At 37.4% G+C, this 13,707-nt stretch overlaps 1 protein-coding gene across 1 annotated transcript in view; it reads left to right on the forward strand.

The window, feature by feature from the left end:
* Positions 1 to 291: 291 nt before the first annotated feature.
* LOC107091479 (hippocalcin-like protein 1) overlaps positions 292 to 13,707 on the forward strand; it is an 84,586-nt gene continuing 71,170 nt past the window's right edge. The window contains exon 1 of the mRNA XM_015385427.1: positions 292 to 713. The gene's annotated coding sequence lies outside the window, so the exon portion shown is untranslated. The remainder of the gene's footprint in view (positions 714 to 13,707) is intronic.

The following is a 13,707-nucleotide window of genomic DNA, read 5'->3' on the forward strand; positions in this document are numbered from 1 at the left end:
TCTAATTCCATTTGCAAAGTGTCTCTTTTACCTCCTCAATTCAAAACTAAATGCCCTTATTTTCAGAAAAAATGACTTATTTAGATTTCCATTTTTTGCAGTGTATAATGCAGCACAGAAACGTGTGGGAATAAAACAGTCTGTAGAGTATTAGAAACAATGCCAATCAGCACAGAGACACAGCCGTAGTAAAAGGGTGTCTAACAGACACAGAATGGTTTACTATTGTTGTTCGCCGTGACGCGCATCCATCTGGAAAAGGAGGAGGAGCAGAAGGAGGACTTTGCGCATCGTCGGTGCCAATAGCAGCAGCGCTATCTAATTAAACTCCTTCCACGTAATCCTAACCCCCCCATTTAAATCCACTCTATCGGCACACATCCCTTAAACCCACAGCGCTCCTGCTGTCTTCTGTCCGCGCTGCTGTCCCGGTCTGTGCCTGTGGAGGAGGGCGAGGAGCGCAGCGGCTGGCTGCACGGTGACATGCTCTGCAGGCTTCAGCTGCTCTAGCTCCGCTCACTTTCATATACTGGGACCTTTTTTCTTTTGTTTTTCTGCATGTGTGTCAGGTTTTTTGTGTGCAAACAATAAGGAGATCTGGTTAGAGATTATTCTTTTTATTATTAAATCCAGTCCTGGAGGAAAGCGTCCAGTGCGAGCCGAGCATCCACCGCATCTCCATCCACTCAGCAGGGGGAGACCCTTCACAACCGGTAAGGAAAGACACCCCCCCATCTTTAGCCGTGTTTGCATCAACCTTATTACTTACTGGACTGAATGAATGGGAAACAGAGACGCTTTTGCTGGGCTTCCTCGGGCTGCATGATGACAAAAAGACAAACCACAAATAAAATAAATAACAACATGAGCTAAAAACATCCCCCCCTGCATCCTCTCGGGGTCATTTACCAAACTAAAACACGTGCTTGAGCGCAGTTTAGGATGAAATGCGCACAGTTCCTTGGTTCTACGGGGCCTCCAGTTCTTTATGAAGGATCTTAACATGGGACGAGAGGCTTCCTCTCTGCAACTCTTTGGTTTTACTCTCAGAAGGAAAGAAACAGTAGTGATGAGTTTAAACTTGCAGAATATGCGTCTTTCATTTGTCAAAATTTATATTTATCTTTTTTTATATATATTTTTAAGGAAGAACGTTTCTTAAATAATGCACAACAAGGACAGAATTATGAAAAAAGTCTAAAAGTCACACCCAAATTTACCAAGATACTGCAGTAGCCCATCCAGCCCTGTATGCCCTGGTGTGCACTGCAAAAATATTCTAAAAAATTATTTTAATATTTCATAAGATAAGTGTATTAGCCTTTAATTTAATCAGATAAAGTGTCTCAGTGCCTCAGAATTAGAAATGCATCAAACCGGATATCGGCTCCGATTTTGACTAATTAAATGGATCAGATATTGGATTTGATATTGGATAACCGGGATCCCATCCAGTGGACTTTACATGGAGATGTTTCTTTCTTATTGCTGCTTATGCTGCTTACCACAGTGTTTACACCAAGGCTAAAGTCTTCACTCACATGGCAAGATGCACGGTTCATCCTTTCAACAGTTAAATCAGATCAGTAACGGATATCGGCTGACACACTCAGCCCAAGTATCGGTATTGGATTGGATCCGGAAAAGAAATGGATCAGTGCGCCTCTATCCAAAATAAGATAATTAGATAATATGCAGTTTTATTTCATATCCCTTTGACAATTTATATAACTTATTAACTCAAAGGTAATCTATTCGCTACTAATTAAGATACTTATTTAGATTTACATTTTTGTAGTATAATTCTGTTACTAAAGTGAAAAAAAACAAAGACATAGCTGTGAAGCAGGTTAAGCTAGACTTAGGCAACATAAAAAATATCAAAACATGTTAAACCTACTGGGGTTAAGCGGGTAGGACCAAAGTTGGGTATTTTTAACTGAATTTCATTCATTTTTTTTAACCTAAAGATTATAACTTATTGATCTTTGGTAAATTAGGTCCAACAATCCAGTTTATTCTCATTATGAGTTCGTATGAAATCGTACGAAAAGTTATGCATCGTAACTTCGTACGTTTTGGACGTTTTTTTTGTCGTATGCGCATGCGCATCTTACGCACCATTCAAGAACAGAATTCAAAATACAATTAGCCCTAACCCTGACCCTAACCCTAAGATATAAAACAGCAAGCAACGTAGTTCGATTCATGAAGAAGTAATTTTTGCACTGTTTTTCCCAGTTTTACGTCCGTCTGCGGATCTGTTTTTTTTGTCTGTCTGCCTGCGCATGCGCACTGATCTGGTTTTTTGAGGAAAAACGTCCAAAATGTACGAAATAGTGTGCATAACTTTTCGTACGATTTCATACGAACTGATAATGAGAATATGTTGAACAATCACAGCCATTTTTATTTCTATTGATTGTATATGAATGACTATTAGTGATGCTGCAGGATTATGTGGTGTAAAAGTGAAGCAGGGAAGCAAAGAGAGCATTGTGGTCATTCTGGTTTTGCAGTGTTAAAAGAGAGGAGGGAATCAGTTATCAGCCATAACAATAAGTTCACGTTGGTTTAAGTTACCAGCTGCCCCCCCCCGCACACACCCTCATTTAGCAGAGTCTGGTATTTAGGTTAAGAGTCAGGGGTCCAATGGCCCTCCCCCTTGGAGACGTAAAATATGGTCTCTTTGAATTATCAGCTGTCGTCTGCATCTCTGCAACTTTACAAGTCGGCCTGAGCCCGACTCTACCTCTACTGATAACATGATATATTTGCCCTAACATCTTCTTTTCCTAAATGCCACCCAGCTGTTGCACGCCTTCTGTGTTTAATCCTCGGGGATAAAACAAGTTTCTGTCAGGCTTTGCGTCATGCACAGACCGTTGGAATTACTGCTAACGGTTATCTGCTCTTTAGAAAAAAAGAAATCCATGTCTCATGTTGTCATTTGGATCAATCTCTGGAGCAGGTGATAGTGATAAGAACAGCGAGACGCATTGAGTCCGACTGCAGGTTAATGAGACTGCCGAGGTGTGGCCCTCCGCACAAATTGATCCATACTCGTGTGCTCAGGGGAGCAGACATACTTTCTTATCAGGCAGCATTTGTGGCCACCTATGCTTCTCAGGGTTGTGGCAATTATTCAGCCTGCATATGCTTATGCTAGTCAAGTTGTTACATAAGAGGATAAATGTGCGCGGAGCATTACTTTCTGTGTCGCTTCGACTCATAAGCACACATGCATGCAACCCCATTTTCCTCGTCTTGTAGAGGGGTTTCTAACCCCCCCTGATGGTGTTATATCCCCCTCACATTACTGACGTGCAGGTAAAGAGTTCTGGAGAGGACAGGTATCAATAACCAGGGCAAAAACTGAGGGACCTGCTTTGAAAACCCTGCTGTCTGTGCATCTCTCATGTGTGTACAATGCACTTCTGTCTGCGCCCTGTTCTCTAGGCTTTCACATTAACATGACCAATGCATCTCTCCTCATATGAATGACCTTGCTTTCATTTGATGCTGCCAGAAATCCTGACACGCTGCCCTCGCTGGTATAGAAGGAATACATAAGTAAAGTGACTTTGAAAGCAGGATTCAACATGGTCACATGATCACAGGCTGAGGCACAACAGCTCAGAGGTTAATTATATATTTTGTTGTTACTGGGAATAAAATCTTAGCTACACTTCCAAAGGGAAATCCTTGATTTTACATATTTTTGGGAAGCTTAGAGACAAATCTTTTCTGATATCTCTATTCCTTTGGCAGAAAATGCATAATTGGATACAGAAAAAAAAAAGAAGCTGAGCACACAGCAAAATCGATTGGCTTTGTATAAAAGTAGTTAATTTAACACTTTTGTCAAATTCAACTATGCTAGAGTTAGTTCCTCCAAAGGGTTGGTGTTGATCCACAGAGTTAAATTCAAGCATCTCTGTTGACTGTTGATTTTAAAATGAACATTTAGCAGCGTTTCTATAGAATACCAACCTATCTGTGTAATTTGGATTTTTGGTTTGTCCTGCAACTGGAGGGATGCCAGTTGGAACACCAGCTCAGTCACTGTGCAAGCAGGACACCAGACTGGCACTGGTGAAGCTTAAATGGTGTTCATAGAGTCCACTGTGCCTCTCAGTCTGCATTCCAGACAGCATAGAATTAATTACCAGTTATGCTGATGATACTTTGGTATATTTGGTATATAGTGTTAAGATTTGACACTATATACCAGAGTTAGCTCAATTCAGCCCTGATAACTGTCAAATTTTAAACTATTAAAAGTATTTTTCATTGTGTTAACTGTTTAGCATTTTCAAAAGGGCTAGTTTAAATCAATCTAAATGGGTCAATATATTAGGGTTGAATTTTACTCCGTAGAAGTTTATTGACCACTTCCAAAATTGGGATGCAGTATAATTTCCGTTTTTATACTCTTTAAAAATCTTCAAATCCTTTTAAGGATACAACCTCACAGCTAAATATACGTTCATTTTGAATTGACAAGTATGGAACATAATGGAAAAGAAGAAATTTTTTTTTTCCTCATAAGAAAATTACAACATGTGTCAGATGGGTCAATTCAGTTTATTTCTATAGCGCCAATTAACAATAAATGTCATCTGAAGGCACTTTACAGTTCAACCAGAACATACAGTCAAATTGATTTAAAGTTTTCTATCTAAGGAAAACCAGTTGATTGCATTGACTCATTGATTCGAATGCAATCCCTCACGCTAAGCATGCTTGTAGCGACAGTGGAGAGGAAAAACTCCCTTTTAACAGGAGGAAACCTCCAGCAGAACCAGGCTCAGTGTGAGCGGCCATCTGCCGAGGCCGACTGGGGTTCAAGGAGACGGAAACAAAGATACAAAAAATGATAAGTTGTTGGTCTATAATTTCCTCATCCACCTTCTTAATTAATGTCATATCAATGCTAATCAACCTTTCATTGTTACATTTATTGACTGTATCTTTAGCTTCTCTTTCCTCTACTTCTCTAAGAAACATTAAATAAGGATTTATACCATTTATATCAGCTGTTAAATGATCAGGGATTTTATTTCCGGCTACACTTCTAAAATATTTATCAAAATGAAAAGCTACATCTTTTAAATCATCAACGTGATCTTTATTATGAACTATCGAAAAAAGTTTGCAGACACATTTTATTTAATTTATATTTACTATCCTTAAAAACGGGAACTCATGTATATATTTTTTTGTATTTATCCTCAGCAAATATTAATCTACATTTTATGAAATTTCTATATATAGATTTATTTTACTCCACAGCTGTATTATAACCCCTTTCTGATCTAAGAAGTGATTGCCAATTTTATCTTAAAGTGTAAAACAAAAGGAATTGGAAAGTTTTTCCTTTTTAATTATGAGGACATATATACACATATTCATATACTTAAACAATTATAGACTGCATAAAAAAATCAACATATTTAATTGCACTTTTAAAGTCCGGAGTGTGAACCTGTATTCGTTGTTTCTTGTACACCTGTATATCTGTAACACATTTAGCATTACAAGTGTTGGTTGACTGAGGATATCAAGGTTAAAAACTATTTCAAATAAAGTTACATTAGCCATGTTTCCATTTAGTGAAATGCAACCTTTAAGCAAATTTTAGGTAAAAAAAAAAAAGGAAATTTACGCACATGGTGTTTCCATTTGGTTTAAAGCGTACTGTTGTGAAACTTTGTCAGAAGTCGGGGCATGCTTCGAAGGCGCAGTGGTTTGTACCCATGTACAGAGGCATTAGTCGTCGATTAACTGGGTCCGAATCCATCCTGTGGTCCTTTGCCGCATGTCTTTATGTCTCTCCCCTTCTGTTTTACCCCTTTCCTGTAGGCCACTGTATAAAAACTAGGGGTGGAACGATTCACAAAATCCACGGTTCGGTTCGGTTCACGGTTTCGTGGTTATGGTTTTCGGTTCGGTATATGTTGGTTGTTACCCCGAAATCCCATAAAAATTTGCTTTGTGCAGGGATTATGAGGGATTTCGGGGTTAGCCTGACATGTTGGTCATGTTGCTGTTAGCATAAATAAAACATGTTGCACAATGCTTGCACACTGTTGCACTTTTATCCACAACTTTCTTTCCGCTGTCATCGTAGGTCACTCTAAATGCAAAGTGGTCCCATACAGCAGACCTATAAAGTGCTGCTGGCGCGTCTTCCAACTCCTGTTCTTTCCCACTCGCCATACCCACACAATTCTCCACAACAACTGATTTTTTCTGCTACAGCCACCCACGCTGCTTCGCTTCTTCTTCTTGTTTACTACTGGTGGTTGGCTTTGGTCGCAGTACCGCCACCTTCTGCTCTGGAGTGTAAACGCTTCGCCTATGAGAAAAAGGAGCAGCGCATGAACCGAACGCAACACACGCGAACCGAACCGAGATAGTCGAACCGAACGGTTCGGACGGTTTTCATAAATCATTACATCCCTAATAAAAACATGTAAAAAATAAAAAATCATCATTCGCTTTACATCGCCAGGTATTGCTTTGGTATACAGGAAGTTTAAACTGCAATTTACCACAAAATCATCAGTAATGGAGGAACGAGTTGCTGGCGAGTTGTTCTAATGTAGACATGTCAGCTAGTAATGGCGATGTTGATTCCAACTAGTTTTTTCCATCTTCTGTTTTGCAAATTAACCATTTTGCACAAAGGGCAAAACCCCCTCATGCTAGCATAAAAACCTTTTTGGCGAACTTAAGGGGGGTTTGAAATGTTGCCGTTTCCATTAAGCTACTTGGTAACGTCCTATACGTGACTTTGTTTAATTTAGTAATTGTCCTGTGTGAAGCACAAGCAGTTATATAAATTTGCAGAGATCTGCTATTATAGTTCTGTTTTCAGTCTTAGAAATAAAACTTTTACTAAAGATTAACTCTTAAAGGCAGCATTTTACGCCTATATATTTTTTTACTATATTAAATGGAAGGCATTATTTTATACTGAATGTTTATGTAATGTTTTTTTCCAAAGACGTTGCATAAAATCCAAGTTGTTTTTTGAAAAAGCTAATTGATTATAACTTTCAACTAATCTGATTTATAAATCACAAAAATAAAAGACGAAAAGCAATAAATATTTCTGTTTTTTGGATCATATGTTCATTTATTCAATAAATTAAGAGCAAAAGGGATTTTTGGATTAAAAAAGTAGTTTCTTTTGTTAATATATAGTTTTCGATTATAATCCAATTATTTCATTACGAACCCTGTAATTAACTCTAATCATAATTTTATATTTTTGATGGAGTCCCACCAATAAAAGAATAAATCCTCAGTCTTTAGTCTTGATTTGTCTTCTTTTTGATTTTCTTGTTGAGGTTTTAACAAAGCATAAATGCAGTTAGAAGATCAGTGACATTAGTTAATAATCAACCTACTGAACTGCTATTTAGATGATTTGTAAATAACCGTTAATGCTGCCATGTTCCATGTCTTCCTGCTCCATCTAGTAACGTTGGTGGAAAAAGGCCCAGACTAAACCTGTCAGTGGGTTTGTGATTGTTTAAGATAAGCAGATCAATATAAAAATCCTCTACAAATGAAAAAGACCTTCGGAGTTGGTTTTACTGTGTACACCATCTGCTCTCGTACTTTAGTAAAACACCAGCCACTATATAGTTTAGTTTTTTTTTCCTTGATCCTTTATGTAATCTGGATTAATGTCGCAGTTTGGTGAGGTTCGTGACACGCTGACAGGGGATTGTGCAGTTTTGCTTTTGAATTTCAGCTCCAAATCTTTAGAAAACGATTTTTAAATTCAATCTGGCTCCTCTTTAACTTGCATGAAGTAAAAAACAAGGATAGAGGAATCTGAGTAACAGGGGGAATATGATTCTAATATGGTGTCATCATAAGATTAAATTGTCATAAGACCATTTTAATTATGTCATTAATGCCCCCCCCCATCCCATTACCTGAAGTTAAGTTGAGGAAGGAGCTGCATAAATGACAGAATGTCAGACATTTAGTAAGCGACTTATTATGATAATGTATTCTATTATTTACAGGTACAGCTAAATAACCCCTTATAATTAGATATGTTATTACACATTTATGAAGGGTTATTATTTTTTACTGTAATCATTATAAATACATTTTTGTTTCTGCTGATGTTATTTTGTCCTAACAAAGATATTTTAAATTCTGCATTAAAAGTGTCATAATTGACACTTAATGACAGCAAGCAATAAACGTTCATTAAGCCTCCTTCATGTTCAGGAATGGTTCTTATGACTTATTTATAATAGTTTAACAGTAACTCCTTCAAATACGGTGCTGTTGACATCATAGTAAATAAATTAGTGATAAATACCTTTCTGTTGTGATTTCTTTCACTTCTGCGCCCCTGGGGCTTTTGTTCAGCTTTTGTTTTCATTCCACTGTCACAAGTACAGAGCAATGAAATTCACTCTCTGCATTTAACCCCTCCCCTTGGGGAGCAGTGGGCTGCCATTGTGCGGCACCCGGGGAGCAGTGTGGGGTTAAGGGTCTTTGTTTAGTCTGTGGGAGTTGGGCTTGAACTCAGAGCCTTAGGATTCCAATGCCCTGACCAATAGGCCCCCCCTCCTATTTGAAGAAACAATCACAGAGAAGTTGCACCTTTGCAAAAGCTGCATGGTTTAAAGCAGAGGCCTTCAACAGCGGGTCGGCGACCCTTAGGGGGTCCATTGAGGTACTGCATTGGGGTCGCAGACGTGTTGGTTGATTAGACTTTTTATATGACCCCCTGCAATTTTTTCCACTAATTGAAATGTCTTTACTTCAACACACTGCATCTAAAGGCTAATGTTTCCCGCCTTACATGCATTGTTGCTAGGTTTCCCTATCTGGCAGTTAAGGATGGCCGTCTATGGGTAAAAAAGGTTTTTCGTTAGATTTATGGCCTTAGAGATCAATAGACTGGTTCAAATTTGGCGAGATTTCATATATCCAGGCGGTTTATGAAAATGTTTTGGGCTGGAAAACGTGAGTCAGTGACAAATCCGGCAACCATGCTGATGTGCTGAGTGTGGATGTTACGCAGCAGCGGTCCCTGTCGCCTCCCTGTTAATAACCAAAGCCAGTAAAACTGCATTATAGAAGTCTTGGTGATGGTTGTCGTGTGATACGTTAAGATAGATGGGTTAATCCACAATGTGTATTCGTATTGTGTTTCACATTTGAGACGCACAAGTTTGACTGTGCTTCTTTTTTTTTTTTCGGGGGCGGGGTTCCATAAGTGAACCGGTGTAGATGGAAAAAGGCCAATGCCGTGTTCCCAGTCTGAGCCTGAATGCACACATTTAACAACACACAGGAGCTCTTTCAAGCTGGGCACTGTTTAATTTACTAAACTTAAACTAAACTTTACTAAATACTTTAATAATCCCAGGGCGAAATTACTATAGTTACATGACTCTATCTGTAATAGAGTGACTATAAGACCAGTTTGATATGACATAATTTCATACAGTATATATAATTAGGAGGTCCCGCTCCATCTGCCTTCAGTTTGGAGGTCCTTGGCCTGGAAAACGTTCAAGACCCCTGGTTTAAAGCATGGGAGAAAATAGAGGCTTTAAGTCTGGAAAAAAAGAGAAATAAATGATAATATGCTTTTTATTTATTTTTTTTTTTTTTTGCTTAAGCCATGATTTAAAATTAGGTTGGTGCACTTTTAGCTTGAGTCATACCAGCAGCGGCTGGTGGAGTTTTGCCCACCAGGGTGGAAATACTTTGCCAATCTGACGACAAACGAAACAGTTTCACTTATATATTTATCTTTCACATCGGAAAAAATATATGAATATATTTCAAAATATTTAAATGTTATAATTTAATTGTTATTTATTTTTTTATGTCTTAATCAAGGTCATTTGGGGAGCAGGTCAGCACCGTTGCGCCCTCTATTGGCCAGCCGCCACTGAGTCATATTGTGATACTATTCCAGGTTTATATCTGCAGTTTCCAGAGCTGCAAATGGCTCTAAGGTTCATTTAATATATGAAACAACTAATGTTTTGTTTTTGTTTCATTCTTAATCCCCTTCCCTTGTAAATTGCAGTGTTTTTTTGTTTTATTTTTTACATTGTTTTTATAATTTTTTATGCATTTAATGGTATTTTTATTTCTTCTTTTGTGAAGCATGTTGGCCCTGTTGGCTTTTAAAGTGCTATATAAATAAAGTTGGAGCAGATTTGATAGAGCCTCCTCCGCTCCAGCTTAGGTGTTGGTTTGCATACGCTACTTCTTATAAAGCTATTTACCTTCTGTTTTTACAGAGAATGAAAGAACTAGTAAACAGTGTAACTGTTTTGTTCCAAGAGCCTTTTTTTCTTTTTAATCTTCACACTCTTTGAAATGAGTGCTGTATGTCTAACATGGGTTCACCCAAGGTCTGTGTTTCCCGATAATCTGGCCTGATCCTCTCTGTGAGGGGGCGACTCCTACCCAGTCAGACGCCCAGATCTGTTATTCCTGCTATATGGCTGAGCGAGCGACTGCTCTGCAGGAGGTGGACGAATCAGAGAAAAAACACTCCCAGCCCTAAATTCTTCCAATCAGCCTGAGGTGAGGCTTGGATTAGTAGGAGCTTCATTCAGGACAACTTTGTTTTTATCATATTTTTGTAACAGACAAAGAGGTTAAATACAAAAAGAATTTTTTGTTTTTTTTTTAAATCAGGATGCCAAGCATTTATTCTAAATGGTAAATTAAGAATAAACTGTTTAACAACACATTTTAATAGACAAACTGATTACTGTGAGACCTAAATAATATAGAAATGATTTATATAGATGCTCTGCTTGGAGTAAAATATTTGACTCATTCAAATAGCAGCTAAAAAAGTATTTAAACAGTTGCAAAGACACATCTGATGCTTTTGAAGTCATTATCCACAAATTGACAAAAACATCGACCCTCTGAGCCTCCATATGGAGTGAATTTGATACCAATATTTTGCAAGCATAGAGGAGGTTTTGTTAGTGGAAATAAAAAAAAAAAGTAAACCATGCAAATGAGAAATGAACCTTTTAGAGTTTATTTTGTGAAAAAATACAATTTTCATTTTTAATTATTTTGTTTTATTATTTTGAGACGCATTTCTATTGATCTGTTGGATGTGAAATGCAACTTGAATAGAAAGTGAACAGCTGCAGTAGTGGATGAAACTAGGATGGTCTCCTGACAATATCCTGGCTCTTTAATCTAATCTAAGAGTTTTTTAACTACAGCTTTTCAGAAATAGACCCTTATATCTGACCTTCAACAAAAAACTACTGATAGCCCTGAGAAAGTCAGAAGGCGAAGAACAATGTTGACCAATAAAATTGAAAGCGTCATCAGGTTCAGAATCCTGGATACATTTTTTTTTTATTGTGGGCATCATGATGTTAAATATCTTGGGTGATGTTTTGTTCGGGTTTAATTTATGTCTTCAAGACCTTCTGATCTTCCCGTCAATGATGAAACCATGAATTCTGCTCTTTACCAAAAAAAAAATCCAGATTTTCGGCTCATCAGCTCTGTAGCACCCTTCCTGTAAAGCAGTGCAATGCTCTAAAACACATTAAATTCTGACTGAATAAAAAAATCAAACCTGTGTTTTGTCCTAGTCAAAGTTCAAACCTTAAACAGCCTTTTAACAACCCTTTGATATAACTGAATTTTAAATACTACCAGAAAAAAGCGTTTCTAAGACAACGTTCAGTTTTTGCATATGCTTTGTACAAGGTTTATTCAGGAATGAGTTACTCTAATTTAATGCTTTTCTAATGCTCTTAAAAATCATTTTAATGCGATCAGCATCAACAAGTACCCATGACTTGTTGATATATATATGTTGTTTATCTATATATATATATTAATCTATATAAATACCCATGTTTTTTTTTTAAATAAAGCATTTTAAATGCCACGATAAAAACATTTAGCCTCTTAAAACCCCTTTATTACGAAGTGATCCTCGCCTATTTTGCATAGAATAATGAAAAAGTAAATAACTTAGGATCTGTAAGTCCAAATAACATGTCTGATACATTATTTGAAAGCTAACACCTTCTAGTTTCTAAATTGGGTAAGTAAAACACAGCCCAAGCTGCATCACTTCAAACATGACGCAAAGTTAATTTATTTTTTTATGCCAATTAAGGCCTTAATTAAAACTAAATATATTTTAATGACTTTTAATGATTTTTTAATAACCTTATTATAGGCATTTTTGACACTGAGAGCTATTAAATTTAAATGTTAACAGGCTGCAAGCTTGACTGTTTGAAATATTAAAAAAAAAAAGGGAAAAAAGAAGAAATCCGTTAGGATGGAGACACATTTTAACATTTCTCTCTTCCCAGTGAGAGAATTATCTCCTGAGTGAATCACCAAGTGTTATCATTCACATCCCAGTTCATGGACAGACCGCAGCTGTCTGCTGCTGCATGAAACGAATGAGACATGGAGGTTAAGCAACACAGACCTCATCACAGGGAGGTCCAGCTTCTCTGTCTCCTCCAAATTCAGAGGAGAAAACACTGGTCTGGAATAATTTGACAGGACATTTCATAGCAGCTCAAATCATTTGGCTAAAAACAGAAAAAATGGACTGAGCAAGAAAACCCAGCGAAGGACCTTGGAATAAAAAAAAAGCTGGAGGGAATGATAGAAATCAAAAGAAAGGGAGTAATGAGAAGTTTGGAGCTGAGGTTTTTAATAAATGACATTAATCGTGCAAGTTTACCTCCGGTCTTCTTTCCCACAGCCATTAGGAGGCTGAGAGGGCAGCCAATTACTCCCAGAGCTCTGCATCCACTGAGGCTAATGATGCTGAGGGGGTGGGGGTACATGTGTGTGTTCTGTTGCATTAAAGCACCAACACCTCAGCTTAGACAAGGGAGTGGCTGAGAACACACTTCTACCAATACCTTTGCTGAGATCCTATCCCCCAAAGCACCTTAATCCTCTTCCCCTCCTGCTTTCCCACTTTTTTCTCCTTTTTCTCTCGCCTCTGAGAGATGCCCTTCTTCTTCTTCTTTCTTGCTTGGTTTGGTCTGTGAGGCCGTATGAGAGAAAAACAAGCCTAATTAGTCCTTTTCCTTTAAATAGCTTCAACGTGATTTTGAAAATAAATGCATTTAACACTGACTCTTAACTTCTTAGAGGGATTTTCTTGGATTTAGACAGCTCATGCAGAAAGATGCAAGGAATTCTGCAGAGAATGCTAGAAACATTTTATTTTTGCTGCTGGGAATCTTTAGAATCATAAACACAAAATGTAAACAACTTTTGCAATTTATTTAAACTAATGAATGCATTCTAAAAGTTGTGAAGTTTATTAGCTTATCTCCATTGTGGGTATTTGTAATTGTGTTTTCACCGACAATCAGATTGCACAAATTGAAATTAAGAAAATACATTCTCTTAATGAAAAAAGGCCATCTATATAAATGTTTTTTTTTCAATAGAAAGTATTTGTATATAAATTAGGGTTTTTTTCTGTTTTGCAAAACTGCAATTGAAACACTTTTTTGCATTATAAAAGCCAGGATGATAAACAGCCGGATGGAAAAAGACGAAGAAGACACCAGGAAGTAGCAGGAGGATGATGGAGCCACATTTCTTTTAACGATTTTTCCAATGAAGAAGATTATGCAGGGGGGATTTTTTTTTGCATTTTTCATTTAAAGGAAA

Source organism: Cyprinodon variegatus, unplaced genomic scaffold, assembly GCF_000732505.1.
Source record: "Cyprinodon variegatus isolate N-32 unplaced genomic scaffold, C_variegatus-1.0 Scaffold339, whole genome shotgun sequence".
Classification (NCBI taxonomy): Eukaryota; Metazoa; Chordata; class Actinopteri; order Cyprinodontiformes; family Cyprinodontidae; genus Cyprinodon; species Cyprinodon variegatus.